Genomic DNA, 22429 nt, shown 5'->3' on the forward strand with positions numbered 1-22429 from the left:
AAACACTGGCCACTTGAGTAGAATAAACAAGTATCTTAAGTTTTTAAAGCTTTCTGCAGTTCAAATATCTCATTTTATTTCCCTTCCCCATCCACTTGCTTCTTTGCATTTATCCCCATGATTATGTTATATTAAAATGCACATAAGTTCTGCATTTGGTAAATGGGAGATGAGAAATTTTTCATAAAACTAAAATTCTGAATGGTGTTCAAATGTATGCAGATAATATTACTGGTTTTGTAATGCTGGCACAAATTAGATCCTATTCATTTTTATGGTTTCTGTTACCAAAGGGAAACAAAGAATGAAAGTGCTCCATTTGGTTTCTTTAATGCAGAAAAATGAAAAGTATCACAAGTACAATTCAAAGTGATGCTCATTTGAAAGCTGAGGAAAAATATTTGTGAGAAAGAAGTGTTAACATTTCAAGCTATTATTTGAAAGCTCTTAAGGGAGAAATTGGGAGAGGGAAGGACAGGATTACAGCAATGACATTACAAACATAGTCTTATAAAGTATAGTGGAACAAAACAAGTGCGGGTGGGGTGTAGGACATTATGTAAAAGGAAACACATAAATGAGTTAACAATTACATTTATTGTTTTAAAAATACCCATGACATATTGTTTCATCATCTAAAGCAGACTTTAGTGGATTCCCTCATCATTTTATTGCTGTAACCACAGGTCTTTTTCCAACCATTTTGTTTTCTCCAGAATTAAATCTCATTTGGAAGAAGACTGTAAACTCGACAGGGCAAAAGCTATGGCACCTGGTTTCTGTTCCTTTCCATGCATCTTGTTACCACAAGGAAGTGAGAAGGGGGCACCGCTGACGCTGCAGACTGCTCAATATTAGACTAGCAGCACTCTGATTTTCTAAGAAGACAGCATTCATCAAAAACCACTAACTTACCAAAACCACTTCCTTTGCAAGAACATTCCAGTTTGAAGAGAGTCTTGTTGAGGAGCAGTCAGGATGAATCTGAGTGAGGGTGAGAGTATCACCCCAAGACAGCCCACTGAACACTCCCTAGTACTTACTACAGATGTTTAAAATCCCAAGTTGAATTGGACAAGTTGACAATTTTACAACTGGAGTCCCTGTCACCACAGGAAAAAAGCATAACACTGGCTATTTGTTATTTCAGAATCTCTTCCAAGCAGCCTGTGAAAAACTTCTGAAACCATAATCTCATCCTCACATGTAACAAGTATATATCAAATGTCTTGTGATTTGTGAGAAAGGGAAAAGAAAAATCTGGCTTAGCCCTGCTTAACTTCTGACACTTGTTAAAGTCTTAAACCATCTTTCTTACCCTTCACTCCCATTTCCTAAAATAATCCCGTGAATAGGGGTTGACAGCTGGTGTGAGTATACAGCAGGAGCTACGGGACCATCAACGGACTGTTTTTTAGTTCCTCCTTCAGAGACACTTCCCAGAAGCATTAGGAAACCAAGTGGCTGAAGGGCCAAACCCAAGAGACAACTCAAGCTTCAAGGAGTACTTCAGCTTGTTTGTCAAGGATTCAGAGACTGGCATAAAGTAACATATATCATGAGAAACTAGTTGAGTCAGTGCAAAAACTTAAATTATACACTTTGTTATGGATAACAGGACTCTGTCTGCTCCTTAAAGCACCATTACAAGAGTTCCTGAAGAGCCATCATAAGTCAATGAAAGAAAAATACAGCATTAAGCTCCTCAGGTGGTCAAAAGCTTCTCTATTAGAGTAAGATGCTTTCATCTCCTTTCTGTAAAGCCTAAAGATTGGTTGAACATTTTTAGGTTATCTTTTTGGTAAGCTTTTACTTTCTCCACAGCAATTTAAATGACAAGTAGATTCTGTGGTAAAATTTTAATCTACTGAAATATAAATGTGCATAAAAGAAAGACAATTAAGCTTCATCTGCAAAAAATATTAAAGCTGCCAATATAAAATGCACACATGAAAAATTAAGCCTATAAAAATATATAATGAAAGACATCTGGCACAAATGTCAGTTTTTGCATGCTTGTTTTGTCAGCTGTCAAATCATGGTAATACATGATGGTAAAAGGCACACTGACAGCAACATTCTGGTATTTTAGAGAACAATCATAAAATACATGCAGCTATAAGAAAATATCTGCATTGCTACCAAAGTAACTGAACAGGGCTGGTGGTCTTCAGAAAAACTAGTAACACTTAATGCTTCTGACTCTCAAATGGGATTGTGTGCAGGACAGGTCCCAAATCATTTCTTTCCCACATAGTGAAAAGTTACCTGGATTTCTGAGCAATTGCACATTCAACCCTTTATAGAGTTATTGTAGCTAAATACTGTTCCAATAGAGCAAGTTACATAGCATCAAGAAATGCTATTCATTATTTGCTTACTCTTGTCAATAAAACAAAGTCTTAAAAATATACATAAGATGAAAAAAAATTTGTCCAATAATTTCATGCTTGATTTCATCTAAAGTAAGTCCATTATTTTGGTATGTTCTACTGATTTAAAAAGCCAGTGTTTTTTCTCTATGTAAAACACAAGTTCCTGATACACTTTGGACTTGTACATATGAAGCACCAAAACCCGTAGCACTTCATGATGTGGTCCTGTTATTGGCCTCCTATGATCCACCCAGACCAACAAGAAGGATTTAGAAGGAAAACTAAAACAATATATTGATACAGGTTTTGAATTTAATACATTTCTTTACCAAGCAATAACTGAGCAGTAATACCATGGGACAAAAAAAAAAAAAGAAGCTAATTGTCTGAGATGATGCTATGTACCTGAAGATCTTATATAGCATTATAGTCATTATCTCCTGGAAACCAAGGGAGCAGTAGTAATAACAGTCATACAGACTGCAACCTAGTTTCCTGTTAAATATATAATCATGCTACAACAAAAACACATTTCTTCTAAATAACCATTCCTTAAAAAGCATGCCTGAATTTTTTTCTGCTGTAGTCAGGAAACTAAATCAGGCTCCCATTTATTCACATACCAAGCACACTGTGCCATTTTACTTTTAAAGCTGAGGAAGGTGAATGAAGAAAGTTTCCACTGGAAAGAAAGTTTATTTCCCATTCAATTGGTATTTGTTTGTTGCCTTTTGTTTCTTCCTTTGTAAAGTTGATTTCTTCCTTGATGTTATGAAGAAGAAAAGTTTTAGCCTTTCTTATACTAACTCTGCAGTGAGAAAGAGAGGAGAAGACGGATGAAATGACAGGGATGAAACTAAGACTCCTGGCTAGCAGAGACACTGCAGCAGCCATGGGACTTGGTGAGTCCTGGTGGTAGCTGGCTGGGCTTTTATGGGGAAACCCCAGTATGAAAAATTTGTTAGGTGTCATTTTTGCAAGATAAACTGAAGCAAAGCCATCCAACCCTCACAGAGTTTAGAACTAAAGAAACCTAGGTTAAAGCTGGCTTACAATCATGCTGAAGAACTTCTGGGGCAAGTAAGAAGACATTGTGTTTTCCTGAAGTACAGCTGGTCTCACCAAAGGCATCGGACCTATTCAACAGCACCTTCTACCTCACAGAAATCTCTGATGAACACAAAGGTGGACAGTAACAACATGAGTTTGTGACATTTCTCTATACCGTGTTACCATTCAGAGAACTTTTTCTTCAACCCTTTTATTAAGTAACACTTAAAATAGACTACCTACATAAATATCACTGCTTTCACTCATCCAAACAGGATTGAAGCACATAAGAAAGAGTTCTCATAGTGGTTTATGTCTACAATCACTCGTGCCAAAAGATATATACATACATATATACCTCACTCTTTTCAGTGAGTTTTTGTTATCACCAAGACTATTAAAATGGAGCTTTCCACATGAGCAGTAGCTCAGTGAAATCACTGCCATTTCAAATGCTTTCTGTATAATATCAAATACTGCCAAGATACTTAATCAGATTGATTATCTGAGGCTGAAACAAACAACTTGCAGCACTGACAGGCAAAAACATTATGTTAAATATAAGGAAGCATAAATGAAGGCCTGCAGTGCCCCACTGCCAGAGAACACTGTAGATTTTCTTACTGCCTCTACCTTGGAAAATCAACAGAGACTTATAAAAAATAATGGATGTTAAGATATGGCATTATGGCTAGCCCATATATGAAAAAATAAGACTACAACTATCAGTAATAACTTTAGCACAATGAAAGAATCTGTAATCTGCGTATTCAACTAAATTTCTCTATGTAAGGCTTTTCACACTTTAAAGGAGTTCTAAATTTTAATTACTCATATATCTCAGGATTATGCTAATATTGTACATTACTTCTATCAATACATTTTGAACATATGTCTTGATACAATGTATCTAATGATTCTTAATATAAAAAACTGAAGCCTCACAGTTTGTCTGCATCAAGCAGTGTTTCAATCTCCAGCTGACAAGCAGAAAGAGTAAGGCACACACGCCAACACCTCTGCACTTGACCGACTTTGTGCCCTCAGTCATCCATAATTTTACTCTTCCACAGTGATTCTCCAATGCCAAGTCAGGGTTGTCAACAGGTAAGTTCCTTCTTTCACTAACAGTGAAAGAAGTCATCTTCTTGACCATGTATTTTCTTGCAACCTGTAGAAGAGCAGTTTCTTTGGGGCAGTAGAAGGAAACAGCAAACACACACACTACCCCACAAATATACATAGAATCATAATGTTTTGTCTCTGTCACGATCACGAGTTTCATTTCCTTTGGAAACCAGACTGAAAACAAGGAGGGTAGAGAATATGCATAAATACACAGCTATAGGATTAATTTATTCTCACACCTTTTTATCTCTCCTACTCTCTTCTCAGTAATTTTTGGTCAGCCTTCCCTGTTTCGCTGTACCAACCATCAAAAAGAAGCTCAGGAAACATTTTGGCACCCATGTAATTCTTGTAAAAACACCAGGAAGTATAATCCTCTCAAAACAAGGATCCTCGGGAACTAGGGAAGCAATATTTTGGCTTTTTACCAACCATTTTACAGCAAAGGTAATTAGTAAGTTACATACCATTGTAAGCACACCAGCACAAAGCCAGCTTTCCTCACCACTTGTTCTCTTCTAATGATGCCAAGATCATGACAGGCTTACTTAGCATGGTTATTGTTTCCAATTTCAAACCCTTATACTTAATTAAGTTTCAGCTCTAGATGATCTATCTTAAACAGCCAAACAAACCAAAAATACTCCAAACCCCATTACTTCACCCTTTTTTCCCCTTCACTATAGCAACAATGCATGAGAAACACTTCAGGAGGATTTTGTTTGTGTTGAATGGCTGAGATTTGGTTAAGTGCATGTGATAAGCTACTTTTGAAATAAATTACACAGAATAACATACATTTCAGTAACAGAAAGTATCCAGATCCTAGTCAGTCTTTTCATATCAAGAAAGAATTACATATATCAGGAGCAAAAGCCTGTGGCAGAAGTCATACAAAAACATAAAACATGACTAATCGGTTGTTTAATGCATATGAGGTTCAGTCTTCCATCACCTGACAAACTGGAAGATCTGCCTCTCTCTCTTGCACAAAAACCTATTGCCTTTTTGTATCAAGAAGTATCTGACGTTTGCAACTGCTTTTAAAGTTTTATATAATACAAAATAACACATGTCCTTCCCTCCCCCATGGAATTCCAAGATTTCCATTCAAATGCAGAAAGAGCTGAAAAGATTGGGACAGTGATCAGCATCTCAATACTCCTTTCAAAAACCAACAGGAAATTATAACTAATGAAAAATTCCAAATATTATTAATACAGGAAAATATGTCCAGCTTTGACAACCAACTCAGTCGTGGAATAAACACTTCCATCTTCAGTAGCTGCTAAAACAAACACTCTTTTACAGGCTTTGACAGAGAACAGAATTCATTTCCCCTTTACAGCTGCGCTGCTTCAAAGTCAGTTAAACATCAATGTGACAGCCTTACTTGTGAGACCTCAGACGTTTACTATATTATCTTAGCCGGACATGAGCAGAAAGCAGAGACTGTGAAGGCAAAGAAGTAGGGGGGGAGAGAGGGAAATCAAGACTGTTTTTCTTAAACACCTTATGAAGTGTTCACCTTAGTTGTTGCCAAAGAGTTATTTTTTCTTGTTCATTTATTCTGTATTTAAAGACCCGGCTAACACAAACTGCACAGGTCTGAAGGCAAAAAGTTCACTAGGATAGAGCTTGTTTGCAGATACTGCATGGTTACCAACTTCTCAGTCTGCAATACAGTATGCTTCAACCAGTGAAACCCAGTTGACTGAGCTATTATCTATGCTTACAAATGAAACTACTTTTTTTGCAGCTAGCAATCACCCTATGATTTTCTTATTAATATCTAGAAGACATACAGCTAAGGTTCTTACCCTAATTTCTGCAAAGAAACTTCCTGTACAATCTCTGCTTCAAGACCATTGTGAAGCTAAATATATCTTAATTTCACACGCAGCAACAAGCACAGTAATAAGTACTTAATAGTAAGCAGGAAGGAATATTGGCCAGATGTCAAGCTGACCCTAACAATGTGTACAGGCCACTAAATTGAGTATCTTGAACAAAAAATAGTCACCAGATAATTGTAGGAGCCATTTGCAAAAAGCGGTCAAGAGTATTTCCTGACATTCTGTAGAAAGCTGGCTGCTCATACGATGATGGCTCTGCTTACTTCCAGATGTTTAACTGAATTAAAGAAAACTAAAAATACAGCAATCCATGCTTTTACTACTGGTTTCCCATGAAAGCAGTTGTTGCTGCCATTGGGGAAGATGACATGGTCACAAAGACGTCTTATGAATTACCTACCCAAACTGCTAACGAAGGACTTGCTTAGTGCCAAGTTCTTTCATGGCAAATGATCCCTCAAAATCACAACTCAGAAAAAATTCCCTACAATACTGAAGAAGTACGAAGGACTTGCTTAGTGCCAAGTTCTTTCATGGCAAATGATCCCTCAAAATCACAACTCAGAAAAAATTCCCTACAATACTGAAGAAGTTTTCCATTAGGACTTTGAAAATATTTATCACTTCTCTATTCATGCAAAAACCAAAAACAAAAACCAAAACCAAGAAACACCACAAAAACAAAAACAGAAACAAACAAAAAAAAAAGGCAAAAAACCACCCCACAACAAACAAACAAAAAGAATCTGTATGTCTTCCTTTATTCTTAGTGATATCTTGGACATAAATGCAGAAAATATATTTGGAATACAGCCCAAACCAACAATCTACTACAATATATATATAAAACAGTAGCTATAAAAAAAAAAAAAAAGATATGCCCCATGAAATAGCCTGCATAAATTAAGTTTTTAAGTGATACTCTTATTTTATTTGAACCCCAGCTTTGTGCAGGCCAAGTTAAAATTCTAGAAAAAGTCTGATGATTTCTGGCCATCTCATTTGGCAACACAGGTAAGTTTATATTCAGGAAATCTCCAGATCCTGGCTAGTAAGAGTTTGAGCTACCTTTAACCTACCAAAAGGTCACCTCAGGGTTAAGGAAAAGACAAATCAACATGTGCTTCACCTACCAATAATAAAATCACTCTTCTTCACACCTGATAGCAGCCATGATATAAAGATTTCTCTTGCACAGTAACATTATGTCTCTAAGGTTTCTCTCTGGAAGTTGTCTGTGTAAACTCCCATACCCCATACTCCCCCAACTACTGCAGCTGGAATCAGAAAAGTCACCTCCTTTTATATTCCCCCTCTAGGAAAAAAGAGGAGAAGCAATCAAGCATTCCCTATGAAAGTTTTTTTACCTCCACATCCTCTTTCCAAATAGCTCAAACAAATGACCTTCAGGGAACACTACAGAAGCTACCCAGTTGGACTCGGGGATGAGCTGGCCTCCAACTCTGCCAACATGGGGAGACGGTGTGCTTAAGTGTTTACTTGCTAAAATCTTAGTGTTTAGTTTAAGTGCTTACTTGTTAAAATCTTACCCTTTGGAGGACTGAGGAGGTTTGTTTGGTGCTATGTTGCTGTACTCTCCCTTACTCCAGCACTACTATTTTTAGTAACCAGCAAACGGGTAGCTGTAGGACCTCTCCTATCACCAGAAAGCTATCCAGCTTGAAGTGGCAAAGCAGCCTAACTCATGCATGCTAGCAATTCTTCAGATAGAGGTTTGCGAGCCCAGCCCTGCTTCCTTCTGCTGCAACCAGCACTTTGTTATATGCACTTTAATGCAGTAGGCAGAAGGGCTTTTTTGCCTTTGCAAACAAACCTCTGACGGCAATCTTGTAAAATAAATCTGAATATTTTCTCTCTTTATAATCTTTATTGCACCATGTTATTTACATCTCTGTCAGCTCCTAGAAAGCACAGGAAAACTTCCATATCCTAAAAAAATTCCCTCCCCCACACGTGCACAAAACTGGTGATTATGTTGTTTTACCCGGTATTTGTCCCAAAATCACAAGCCCTCAGGCCTGGTCAAGACTTGCATTTCCATAGCTATTACCAGTTTCAAAACCATGACACAATGCAGTGATATGCAAAAATTAAGATTTGATTACAAATTGATACACATGGAACTGTAAAAGAATCAACATATTTGTGTTCTTAATGAAAAAAATTCTCAGAAGCAACAGTAGGTCAATTCTGTTAAATATGCAATTCAAACGATGTACAGCCACAGTTATTCACATCAGAAATCTTGGGTGAAATACATGCACGTGGTACGTGACACACTGGCAGTGGAAAGTTCTGCAGGACAGGCTACGCTCAGAGCAGTGCTGGAGCTGGGCCCACGGCTCATTTCAAAACTGATGTCAAAAAGTCTTGTGAGATTTCTCAGCATATGCAGTGCACACTGCACAGCTTGTCTTCATTCAGTACTCCTGGAGAGACACTAAGTGCCATTAAAATGATGTATTATACTAAGCTTTTCATTGCACTAATTTATACCCTATGACATCATAAACTATAGATATTTAAAAAGTCAATTTAATTTGTAAGATAGGGAAATATGTAATCTGCTAAAATATGCCTGGGTATGTTATATGGCTTTTAAAGGTGAAAAAATCATAACAGCAATATGCACAGAATATCCAACATAAAATAGAGTGAAAGTAACATGTTGGAGTGAATTCATTATTAACTGAAATCCTGCCTTTACACCACCACCCCCTCTTCAAGTTAATTAGTAACTGCCAAATACTCTCTTTATGTATGACGCAGCATAAAACATTTCAGTGTTTGTACTTCAATACATGGCAAATTAATTTTAAAGGTACTGGCAGGATAAACCTGACGTGCATAAACTTGCAAAATATTCAAGCTGCTGTTTTGTCTACTTACAAAAAGCAGCATTTCTCCCTTTGGTTCCACAGTCACATGAATGTCATTCAATAATCTATTATGCAAAAAATTGCCATGGTTTAACCAGGGCAAAAACAAAGATTCTTCTTGCTGGGGCACAAAACATTTATGTAAATAAAATAAACACAAAAGAGAAACTTCTCCATGCATAAATAACACCGAAGACAAAACAGATACTAAAACCTTAACCCCATCCCGCCCCCTCAGGTAAAAGAGACATTTTCCCCTTATCCCTTTATTATATTAATTTCCAATTATACAGATGATGGTAAATAAAAGGATGGAAAAAAAAAACCCGTGCAACTTTTAACCTCAAGGCAGATCCTAAAAATAAGACCCATTCATATAATCTGTTAGTCATCAGGTGACAATCCTAATTTAAAACAACAAATTTTCCATTATAAGGTGATAGGTAGCACCTCTAGTAATTTAAAGACATCCCATTTTCCTTGGGGTTAACCAGACAGCAAATCAAATAATCCCACAGAGGATTCAGAGCAGGCTTGACCCATTACTGAAGTGTTAAATTAGAATTTCAAAGAGTAACTCCACAGTCACCCTTCACGGAGATAATTTTTAATTCTTCCTCTGTGAAATGTGAAGTTAAGTCAATACTCAATGTTTTATCCCATAATATAAGCAGACAAAAATACCGCTAACCCAAAACAATCTAGGTTGATTCTTGTTTAATCAAACAGCAAAAGGCCATTTCTCCAACAGTTTAATAGGCGAGTTCTCTCTGGCATTTTCTACAATTTCAGTATTAATTCACAACTCAGATAAAAGCAGGCATTTTGTTTATATTTGATGAAGTCAAATACATAAGTATGTTATTATTTATTTTCCCTATGTAATCCACAAACACCAGTGAATCTAAATTCTGCACATGGAGAAAGTAACGTGGGTTCACCCCATTTTACAGCTAAGAAAGTGAGGGACATACAGCTCAAATGACTCATTTAGTACACCTCTGGTAAACCTGGCACTGAAGAGTAAGATCCTGATGCTCTAGCAGAAGGACTAGCTCCATCCATGTCATTACCCATGTAAAATCATTCCTGCAAGTATAATCATAGAATCATAGAATAGTTAGGGTTGGAAAGGACCTTAAGATCATCAAGTTCCAACCCCCCTGCCATGGGCAGGGACACCTCGCTCTAAACCATATTACCTAAGGCCTCATCCAACCTGGCCTTTATAGGGAAATTCCTATCACATGCTGGGGCAAACACTGTCAGTCCCCAAATTCTACAAATGCTTCCTGCCACAGCTAAATTATCTGTTGATTAAACAAAAGTTGTCCAATATGTTTGATATTCATAGCTGAACCTCAGCCAGCCTGAATAAATTGTTTCAACTGCCTGTTCCACTTAAGAACAGCAGAAGCTTGGCACAATAAGTGCCATAGAGCCCATCACTGGCATGGCATAAGAGTGGCTAATATTACCCAGTACTGTTAGCAAAGCAAAGGGACAGAACTAAAAACTGACAATACAACCAGTACAAACTACAACATAAAAATAAACATACACACAGAGAAAAAAAAAAAAACTACACATTTTAAACTACTAAAATATTAAATAAAAAAATATGTTGTTGCAACATAATTTATGTTGTATGCAACCCCCCCAGAAAACCACGTTGTATTAATTTATTCAGCTCTTCATGACATTGCCTGTGTAAAAGAATACTAGTTCCTTTTTACTGACTTCCTTCCCTGCTAGTGATAAGCAAAATGAGTTAAAAACCAGTAAAACAGTGTTGCCTTTACATTCAGCTAATGCCAGCAAGAAATATTTTTAACTAGCAGAAAAATGATTGACCCAATATTGAATTTTACATTTTTATCTTTCTTGTATTGCTAGTTAGCTCAACCTTTCATCAAGAAACCCTCCTATTTCCCTTCTCAGAATCTTGTCGCTCTAAAAAAGTCCCTCCTCCCCTGAGGAAATACTAAGGGCAGGCTCACAGTCTTCCTTTCTCAGCTTCTGCAACACAACTTGAGTAAAAATGATTTACAGAAGTGTAACAGAACAGAGCACAGCTCATTATGAAAAAGTTACTGCTGTGCTCACACAACAGTATTTCCACACAATCAGAACAGTAAGAACAGTCCCCAGATCATGTCAACAGCAAGAATTCATGGCATACGGCCTTTCCCACCCTGGCAGAAAATACCTACTAGTGGGTTTAAATTTTTAAAGGTTTATTTCTACCTTTGCCAGCCACGTTAGATACAGTTCACATTTTTACTTCTCATTTGCTCTGAGAGCTAATATGCCTCGATTTCATGTTCTCAGGGTTTTCAGAATTCATCAGTTTTAAATGGCAAAATACTTCACACTGACATTATCAAAGGATTTGGGAAAAAAAGATGGCATATACAGTGGCAACCATGTGAAACTTTAATCTGTATTGTATCTCTGTAGTCAAATGTATCCATTTAATTATGGACAATGATACCTCTGATACAAGGAACAGAGCTGTGTCTATAATGGATTTTTCATTTCAGCCACTGAACAGGAAAAAAAACATATGCACTTTAAACTGTTTCAAGTTGTGCAAATACTCAATTCACCAGGAAAAATGCCCTTGTTTCAGATAGCTCACTTCACGTCAAAGTAGGGTAAGCTATCTCAAAGCATTAAGAGCATCCACTAGGGGATTTAATTGCTAAATATATCTGTGAATGTATACCTTAGCTTTCTTTGCAGTCTGAGAAGACAAACTTATGTATAGGTAGCAGACAAAAAAACCCCACAACATATCTTAAAAATGGGCAAGTGAATAACTACTGTCCCGTACTGTAGGGCACACACAACAGATAGGGCGATCACAGCAGTGTGTGGCAATCTGCCCTCCTGTACAATGGGCATATACCCATTTCCATATGCTGGTGTCCATGTAGGTACAGGAAAGGGCTCCCCGGCCCTTGTAGTCATCCCAGGTGAAGTAGGAGACTTTGGGAGTCACTCTACACCATAGTAACTGCCCAGTGAGAGTCCTCACCTTGCATACTCGCATCTACCCTCTCTGAGCAGTACCAATAGCCAGGCCATTTCCCTATGATTGTTGAGTGTTTCTGTAAATCTAGCTTCAAAATCCAAAACTTTTAATTTCAGAATTTCCTAAGCAAGCTATTACAGCATTTCTAATTAGGGAATTTCCCCCCCTTCCTCAACAAAGCTCCTTACGAAATTCAAGCCATTCAACTCATTTATAGCTTCAAGCTAATCAAAAGTACATTTTCAGTATGTAATTCCCCCTCAAAACAAAAACGCACAAATACGTCCAACTCGTAAGAGTCCCACAACCATGGATCAAACTGTCCTGACCCAGAACATCCCCCCTCCTACATATGCTGCCTGGGGGCTGACTGATGGCAAAGGTGGAGGAGAATGGACTATCCCAAGGCTTTATCAGATTGTATCGGAAGACCACAACACACAAAACACTTCTCCTGGAAGCTGGGGGTGGAAGGAAATAGCTCAGAAATTGAGTGATGAAGCAAATAAGAGGAAGACAAAGTAGGAGGCAACTTTGATAACTGTTACTGGAATCAAGCTCAGCAGCAGCAGCCTGTTACTTTTTTTGGTTTTTTCCCCCTCTCTCTCATTGAAGAAGGGCCCACAGTACCTAAAACAGGACCAGAGCACCATATGCACGGTTCCATGCCAACATTCAGTAATACACACTATTGTGTACCAGATGTGCTATACACACGATATATTTGACTAACCAACAAAAGCAGAAAATTAAAAGAACAAATCCATTTCACTGTCTAGGTTGTGGCACAAAGCCTGTGCTGTACAGTAGTGGTAGTAGTGTGTTCAGGGTGTGATAGTGGTAGAATAGCATTTCATATAAAATGGCCCAATTTGAGGTGATTTGAGGGTTTTTTGCTTCTATACATTTGTCTTGAGTATGTTTTAAGTCTGGAACCACAGTGCTATACAACAGACTCACAGGTATTATTTCCCAAAATATTTCAGCATTGATTAACAGCTTAGAACTTGGACAATGACAGAGGAGTGAGCTCACAAGGAAGGGAAGACTAAAATCACTCAGGGACAAGAAATATTCTAAACATCAGTAGTCACACATCACGCTTCACGTATCATCGGCTGTACATAAACCTTATTCCACTGCAGGATACATTCTGGAACTTAACATACTGTAACTCCAGACAGAAGAAGTTTTACATGAGTCTGTTCAGCAGGACTGAGCAATAAAAACACAGTTAACCAGGAACTGTGAAGAGAAGCCAAGCAAAAAACCACAACTGAAAACTGAAAGGCCATAAAAATTAACCCAAGTGAAATTTCATATGTGTTGGCCACCTACTTTTAGAGAAATGTAGATGTTTTTATCCCATTCTAAAATACTACTGAACTGTGGCATCACACAGTAATTTCAAGCTTAAACCCTGAAGAAATGTAAGAGACATCGCACTTCTATAGCAGTAAAACAGGTTCTTAGAGATCGAAGGACAAAGGAATCTAACGTAAAAAGGGATCTTCAATTCCACATTACTTGCAAGGATGATGATTCAAAGTTTAGGTGAGAATATCCAAATATAAGGAAAACATGCTAAAAAATATGAATGGAAAAACATTTTAACTCCCTCTGACACAACTGGTGTTTCCCCTCAAGGATAAACTGACTTGCAATACCTACTATAAGACTAATTCTTTTCTCAATTATAATTTCAGATATCCCTAGATTGCCTATTGTTGTCATTTGAAATATAGAGTTTTGTGTATGCAGAATGCTGTAGTTTATTGAACTGGGATTGCTGAAGGAACAAAAGTACTGGTAATGAAAAAAGGGAAGAGCCTAGACCATAAAACCAGAGATGCTGGAACAGGAGAACAGAGCATATTCTTAATTTATCACGGCCAGAGTTGTAAATAGTTTTACCAACACACTTACACACTGTCAGATACTGTGTATGTAGTAGGAGTGTCAGAACCCTTTTTTGCTTGTGGTGAGATGACTAGAAAGGACTTTGTAAAACATTTTGGATAGTTAAAGCTCTTCACAATGATACTATAAAACTCACCAATATTTCTAAATCATTTTAAAACTTTCATGACTTATCCAAGACCTTTCATGCAAATTTTTTAACACCCGAATTTTGTTTTAAAAAGAAAACTTGCAGTTTCTTCCCAGCCCAGTTAATATAAAGGTAAACTAATCAGATGGAAACACACTGTGCCACACTTTATACTAATCAGCTGCAAATTCACTTACTATTCTTGTCACATAAGTCTTCTGAGCCTAACATCCCAGCATTGTGACATTATAAAAATTCACTCACTTTAATGTACAGAAATATCCATGAACTTCAAATTATTGTACTATAATACTGTCAAATAAACAGACTATGGGAATTCGATTTCCAGAAAGCCAAGGCAAAATTTACTGGCCTTGATTTGAAATACCAGTGTCATTTTCAAGCCCTGTATTTAATTAATACTATTTACTGTCAACAGCCAAGCTGGGTAAATATTTCACTCTTCCCAATTCAGGGGCTAAAGGCAGGCCCAGAGGAAAATCTGCCCAAGTAAATGCATCTCATCTTCTTTGATGATGCAAGTGCTCAGTTGTCCTGTTCTTGACCTCTCTAGAATTCCCAGGTTCCAATACTGATGGTACAATGTCATCAATCTATATTTAAAATATATATTGATTTTCCGTGAATGATAATGACAGCTATTTCTCTGCAAATGTGTATATACTATACCTTTGATCATATAAAAAAAGGTTCCTATCAAGGTAAGAAATGAAAAAATCTTAGGAAAGCCCATACTAAGTCAAAAGCAATATTTAAGAAGTGAATAAAATCAAGTTAGCAATCTCATTTCCTAAATATTTTTTATCTCACTGAAACCAAAATGTTAAAAACAATCTTCCAGAATATAGCTACATACAAAAGGCAAGCTTCAATCAATTGAATGACAGTGTTTTCACCAGTTCTGGATACACATGATGTTTGGTTCTATCAATTTAGTAAAAAAGTTCACTGACAAAGCTCTCAATTTAAATCAATTCACAGTAATTAATGAGCTTTACATATTTAAGAACAGTTTACTCCACATTTATAATGAAATTGAACATCGTGGCCTCAAAACTAAAGTACTTTAAAACTGTTTTCATTATTAGCAGATCTAGTTCTGCTAGCTGCAAGCATGATGAGATTTCCCTTTACAATATTCTTAATTTTCATCAATTTTAAAGTAAGTGCAACTTATTACCTTTGTGTAAATTTCAGCTTTTCTCACAATTATAAACCAAAGATTTTCATAAGCTCCTTTTTCCAATTTTGGACACACACACACACACACACACAAAAGAAAAAAAGAAAAAATAAAAATAAATTAAAAAACCCCAAACCACCAACTGTGGGGTGCGATTGTATAAATCTTAATTTCTCAATACTTCTCATTTCTCAATACTTCTGTTCTCATTGTACCACCCACACAAAACTCCACTCTCAGATTAAGAGTATCATTTTAACGCTGATTGCATTAAATTCACTATAATCAAGCATCCACTTTTACAGGCATCTTTATAGGCAATTCTTGTTAACTGGCATCGCTACTGGAGTGACTGAAAACAGAAAAATCTCATCATATTTCATGCAAAACAACTCCCCAGTTTCAAGGTCTAGGAATGGGAAAGCATTCCCTTTATTTATCACAAACCATTTCAACATAAATTAAATATCTCTCTCAGATGCCTCTGCAAATGAGATGACCTGATTCAGTAAAGATTATCCATACCTGTGATCAATTCCTGCATTTTATTTCAGTTATTTCAGAAACACAGCTCCTGTGGGAATTAAGGTGCTCTGAAGTGACTCTCCAGAGATCTAGATAGGCACCATCCCAGTTTGGCTTTGCATGCTGATAGAAGTGAGCTCTCTCTTATTCAGGTTTGATATTTAGAACCTATCATAGGTCCCTTGCTTGCATCCTTAAGCTAATACTGAAGGCTCTTAAAACTCATTTCAGTAAGGCACTCTGTTTTCAGTACTGCACTTTATTTTCTGACAGCATTCTTTTTACACACAGATGTATGAGGAGGACACAGTCAAAAAAGAGACATCTGTCAGAATTTTCTTTATCTACTACTGCTGTAAACAACAATAAGGAGCACTATAACTCAGAACAAAGAGACACACAAATATTTTCTATCTATCATACTTGACACTAACTACAACACAAACGCCAATGAAATCACTACAAAGTTAGATTGAAACAGACTCTCCAGATCGAGAGTGACAGAAAACTGAGATTTCTCTAATCTATGCTGCTTTTTTTGCTGCAGCGTGTTCCTTACAAAGCAAGCCATTTCATGAAAAAAGGAGAAAGGGAGTGGGGAAATGTTTTCTGACTGAAAACTTCAGACTAGGAACTAAAATTAGTATTTTTAACTGTTTGGGGGTTTGTTTTGTTTTTTTTTTTAAGTCTAAACTTCTCATCATCCTAATTGCATGGCTTTTTGGTAGCATACAGCAGCTACTTGCCACCATGTCAACTACTAACATTCCAAGGGAGCAGCCACAAATTCTGTCATTTCTATTATTTCTTATCAGTTCATACACACATATCCTAAAAACATTTAACAGTCCAAGATTCACGCTCTTATCTGTTACACCATATAAAAATAGATCCAGTAAGTATTAGGAGTGGTTTCACTCTCCAAAGAACTCCATACAGTTGTAAATAGGCTGAACATGCACAATTTCAGTCACAGTAATGGTGCAGTCTCACAAGACACAGTCAAACACAACATCTATTATTCCACAAGCAGCTCCAGTCAAAAGTCAAGACCCAGATTTCTTAAATAAAACTCGCAACTGATATAGCCTTCAGACAGAAGTATCATTTCAGATGGGTGAACTGGTCAAAATATCTGATAACACATCTGATCTTGTGATGGAGATGAACATCTGACTATCTCCTTATACTCAACAGGACTGACATCCTCTACTGCACATTCTGAAACCAATGGAAGAATTTCCAATAACTCAAAGGATCCAATATTTTAAACTATTCCTTGTCTTATGCAACCTACTTTTCCTGAACTAGCACAAGAACACATGTTTAACTACCCACTTCAGAGCAAAAGGGTATTTCGAGTGGAGAACTACCTCTCTACGTCACCCTTGTCTTTCATGGGATCCATTTGTTACAGTGGTTTCTTCCTTACTGTCATCACCAAAGACTTTATATACAAATATTCATCTCCTATTTGTTCTTATTAAAGATTCTGAACTTACCAAACCAGCAACTGTGTTTTTTGGACAGTAGCTATAAACGCACTACATTACTTTTTGGCACAGTTACAATGAAATTTATAATTTTGGTACAGAATGTGGCAAGACTAAGGAAAAGAAAGAGCTTTTTGCCCCCACATAGATATATGTATTAATTGGGGGGGGGGGGGGAAGGCAACTATATGCACATTGCATTTTATTTGAGTATTTACCTTTTCAATCTTTACCTAATGCATTTCTTTTTTTTAATGAAAAATTACACTTGAGAGTTGAAAACAAACATGCTGTCCCCTTGTCAACAAGATTTCCTGTTCTCCTTGGAAGATATTGGCAGTTAGATTTGCGTCTGTCTGTATTACAGATACCTAGCTCATTTTGAGACCTATTCACTAGAATAATTAAAAAAGAAAAAAGCAGGTTACTCCTGTTTCCTTTTTTTTTTTTTTAAGTAATTTGCTTCAGTGATCTCAAAACCAGCTTATTATGGAGAAGACCTGCACATGTACATTATGATCATTATGCAGCCCAGATAAGCAGTGTAAATAAATAATAAGTAATAAGTGTAATAAGTGTAAATAAGTAATAACGTCTATGTGGGTGAGCATTTTCAAGTTAATATAATACATAAACAAACTATTAACCAGCATTATAAACTCCATTGAACGCAATGAACTACGAAGTGTTTTATCAGAACAGCCAAGGGAAAAGGCAGAAAAAACAGAAAAGCACTAGAAAGCTTCCTAATCTGTTTTCATTCACTGATTCTAGAAAAATCACTAAGTTTAAAGAAAAGCGCTGTTAGCCTGCAAAAACTGCTCAACATAATTAACAAAATAGGAAATGATACTTCATGTGGACATACATCATTTTTCCCATAAGCGGTTGGCATTTTGTAAACAGTTATACCCCAAATAACTAAAAACCTTTTCAGCAGGCTCATTTCCCACCTCTATATTTAGCATGCAAGCCTCAAAAATACATATTTCTGACCTTAATAAGTCACTCTGTGTTAAAAGACAACATTTATTCATGAAACCCTGAAAAGGTTCTCACATAAAACCTCAAATGCCTATTTGTAAAAACTTTATACCAAGTGAGTATGATGATATATTAAACATACCTAAAATAAGACCATGGCATTTATAGTCTACTTTCTTTCACAGCACTACCAAACTATTATTAGTCTGCATTTAAACAATCCGCAGGGGTCCCTTTTTCTAATTCTCAGTGGTATTATCCCTTCTTGTGAGCAGAGTTAAACAGGCACAGCACTGCCTGATGGAGTCATCAGACAGTAATTCTTGAGCAACAAGCAGTTTAAGTCATCAGTGTCATTATACCGATTTCAACCCTCAATTTAAGTAATTTATTAGCGCAGATAGTTGGATGGAAAAGCTTGTATTATTTCATGCTCAACCTTTGCTGTAAGACAGACCATAATCAGCACCTTTGAAAAATGTCAATTCCTTAGTTACAGTATAAAATAGCAAACAAACTTAAGGTGAAAGAACATCGCATGTTGATCCCTTCAGCCTTTCTCAGCAGAAAGTCCCATTCCTGGGTTTGGCACTAAGGCAAGGTCCCTGCTTCCATAACCAGTCTGGGCATTATTTTTTAAAATCTCTAAAATGCTGATATTTCGACTCGCTATATAGTTACTTAAAACCAAGGCTTGTTCTGCTGTACCCACACAATCAATTGAAGACATCTCTCATCAAATTCCCCAGTGAAGAAGACAAAACTGTAACACAAACCAATTAAATGCAATAGGATACAGACTACTCACCAAGACTCAGCAAGGCAGGCAATGAATTCTAGGGGCTGTGCATGTGGGGGGCCTCACTGCTCAGATACATCTCAAGCATGCTAGGAACAAAATTGAAAGAAATATATTAGTCATTTTTTTAAGGAAGACACAGAAAAATAAAAATACAAGACTTAGCACATGGCACTTTTAAGCATAACACAAGGAGGGAAACAAACTCTGCAGAGCATTATCTGCTTTTCCAGACATAACTGCAACCCCCTTCCAGTTGCACAATCACTCCAGGCACACAACTTCCTCTCTACCTGCTGCCTGCTGCAAATTCACAGTGATAGCAACTAAGATGTTTACATTAACTTACACAGTACACAGCCTGTATTTTCACAAAAGAATCTGTGGGAACTCTCTGTGAAAGCAGCTGGTTCCTTTTTTTGGCTGACTGCTTGGCTGGTTGACTTTATAGCACATCAGTTTCAAATCTCTAAAAAGGAGAAATGGGTGCTCTTATAAAATGCCTCTCAACCATTATTAAAAGTTGTACATACAGAAGCATGTTTCTTCTCCGAATCTGCACTTAACAACACTCCTGACCCAAGTGACAAGTACCAGAGGACAAATAAACAGAAAGCTTTTCATTAGTATAGAGCTGAAGAGTCCAGTAGAGCAGAACACATACTTCGCACAGGAATACAAATTTCTTCAGAAAGAGGAGCATGCCATTACCCACATAAATATTACACCTGCATTTTTGTTTGCAGGTCAAACAATATTTTATGTCAAATGTATCCAAACAATATACTAAAGAGTTTCCTGCTTGCTTATTCTGACAAGCAAAAAGGCAGATCATAAAGAAAACGGAAGATACACTACAAAAGTCATCAACAGAAAAGTACATTGATTATGCCTCAAAAGAAGTGGAATTTAGAAACAATTTCATTCTTTCTGTCATCTCTGCCATCTCACAGAAGCCTTCTTCAAACAAACTCTACTTAAGTTCTTTCAGTCACAGGCAGGTTACCAGTATAGTATCAGGCTACTCAGAGGTGCCATTAACAAAGAAATACTCCTATATAACATAAATACAGAGCAGACGTAACTACATTATTTCCTCTGGAATTCCCAAAAAGCACACAAGCCCTACAGATCATAAACATGGAATTTCAAAAGGGTCCTCCTTGACAGAAAACATCATCTCATATAAGAACAAAATTTAAAGTAAACCACTACTAGAACTTCTGATGATTTAGCAAGATTTACAGTGTCTGTCAGACACCTGCAGTTCAGAGACACACCAAAGGGAAGCTGCTGCCTGACCAGATGCGAGCTGAAGCCCCAGTCCATACTAGGGAGACCTTTTCCAAGAGGAGCAATGGTGGTAAGAGTGCCTGTGGAGAAAGAAGCATTTCCCCCGCTGCATGCCAATAACAATGACTACTACCATTTTGTTTCTTGACAGCTAGTGTGGCTGCTCACCACTATTTTCCTTCTGTTGTTTTGGGGGGCCCCAGCTCCTGATCTACACGGCCTCCAGTACTGTGGCTCTAAGGGTCTGCACACAAAATAACATGGCTCCTGACCATTATGCTGCAGCCCACAGAGTGCCACGGGGCAATGACTGAAGTGACAAGTTTTGCCGATTCTCATTTGTTCTATTCATAAGGCTTAATATTAATACTGTCTGAAAACAAAGACCATATGTTTTCAGAGTAGAAGCACTGCCTTCGGAATACTACTAGTGAGATCTTTCTTTCCAAACAAAACTCTTGGATTATACAGCAACTAGTTACAAGCTTATGTACCCAAATAGATGGACGACCTGATATATTCCAGATGCATTCCTCCAACTGAAATAGACTGTCAGAGAAAAGAGATGAACATGAAGTGACAGACAATTAAATGACCTATTATTTCTTTGCCTTCTCAAGCCCTTTCTGAAACTTGAAATAAAGGAAAGCCAACTCTACAGCAGCAGGCAGTTCTGGTAGCCATGCAAATTCCCACCCACTTCCATAAGAATCAGGAGGTTCTTGGGATGCCTCTCAAAACTTAAAAAGAAGCCACTTTTGCATAAAACCATCATTCTACACACTTGCTATTTTCCAGCACCACCATTCAATGCTTCATCACATAAACACTAAAGGAATTTTTTTTTAATGTCAAATAATAACTAAAAGCAAATTGTATAGCTCAGGGTAACAACCATCTTCTAACTTCAGACCACCTTACATCTTTATTTTCCATTCATGCACAGTCATTTCTTTCAAGTGCAAAGGGACATCTGTATTCCAGGTACCAAAGATGTGTTATCTCTTTGTCCCACGAAAACTGTGAGTTTTGAACAAAACACAGTAACAACTTTACAAACTACAATTTACCTAAAAGGGAGTGACCAACTACCACTTTCAGACATACTTGGAAGATATTATCATCTACAGTGTGCAAGCTTAGTGACCATATTTTTTCATCTATATGAAGTCTTCAGGTTCCCTTATACTAAGAAAAGGTGCCACAAATAATCTCACGGTTGTGCAGCTAACACTAACTTCACACAGAACTGCAGCAAGAAAGGAGTTTGAGGCCTCATTAAAAATTCCGGATCTTTGTATCAAAGCAAGCCGTGATTCTTAAGGGAAAAAAAAAAAAAAAAAAAAGCTAACCAAGTAGAAGTATGTTTGCGCTGCAAATGCCAAAACAAATTGGCAAGCAATTTAAAAAGAAAATTTTAAAAAAAGCTTTAAACTGTGTTATTAAAGCTACATATTATAGCCAGTAAGGTATCAACAGGTCAACTTTTAAGATAAATCAGCAAGTATTCTGGACACATTGAAAAAAAAATACCGTATTTGTAGTTGTAAATTTCTATTTTGGAAAAAAAAAAACATATTTGAAGAAAAGCTTTTCTCCTTGAGAATATAATTTAAATCTGCCAAAATGAATCATGTATTTATCTATACACACTCATCTTCCTCCACTAAGAATCTACTTTAGGAAATTGACAGAACAGGAGGGCAACATTGCTCATGTCTCTGGAGACCAAGGT

At 37.0% G+C, this 22429-nt stretch overlaps 1 protein-coding gene across 10 annotated transcripts in view; it reads right to left on the reverse strand.

Annotated features, from left to right (window-relative positions):
• NCOA2 (nuclear receptor coactivator 2) overlaps nucleotides 1–22429 on the reverse strand; it is a 198085-nt gene that overhangs the window by 168722 nt on the left and 6934 nt on the right. For 8 of the 10 annotated variants that reach the window (XM_061342862.1, XM_061342860.1, XM_061342857.1 and 5 more), the window contains exon 2: nucleotides 19411–19490. The gene's annotated coding sequence lies outside the window, so the exon portion shown is untranslated. Of the gene's footprint in view, nucleotides 1–19410; nucleotides 19491–19750; nucleotides 19932–22429 lie in introns of those variants that run through there. The other 2 variants (XM_061342863.1, XM_061342859.1) reach the window with 2 other exon arrangements.

This window comes from Neopsephotus bourkii, unplaced genomic scaffold (assembly GCF_033783945.1).
Source record: "Neopsephotus bourkii isolate Nb327-2 ecotype Australia unplaced genomic scaffold, CSIRO-AGI_Nbou_v1 NB_1820, whole genome shotgun sequence".
In the NCBI taxonomy this organism is placed as follows: Eukaryota; Metazoa; Chordata; class Aves; order Psittaciformes; family Psittacidae; genus Neopsephotus; species Neopsephotus bourkii.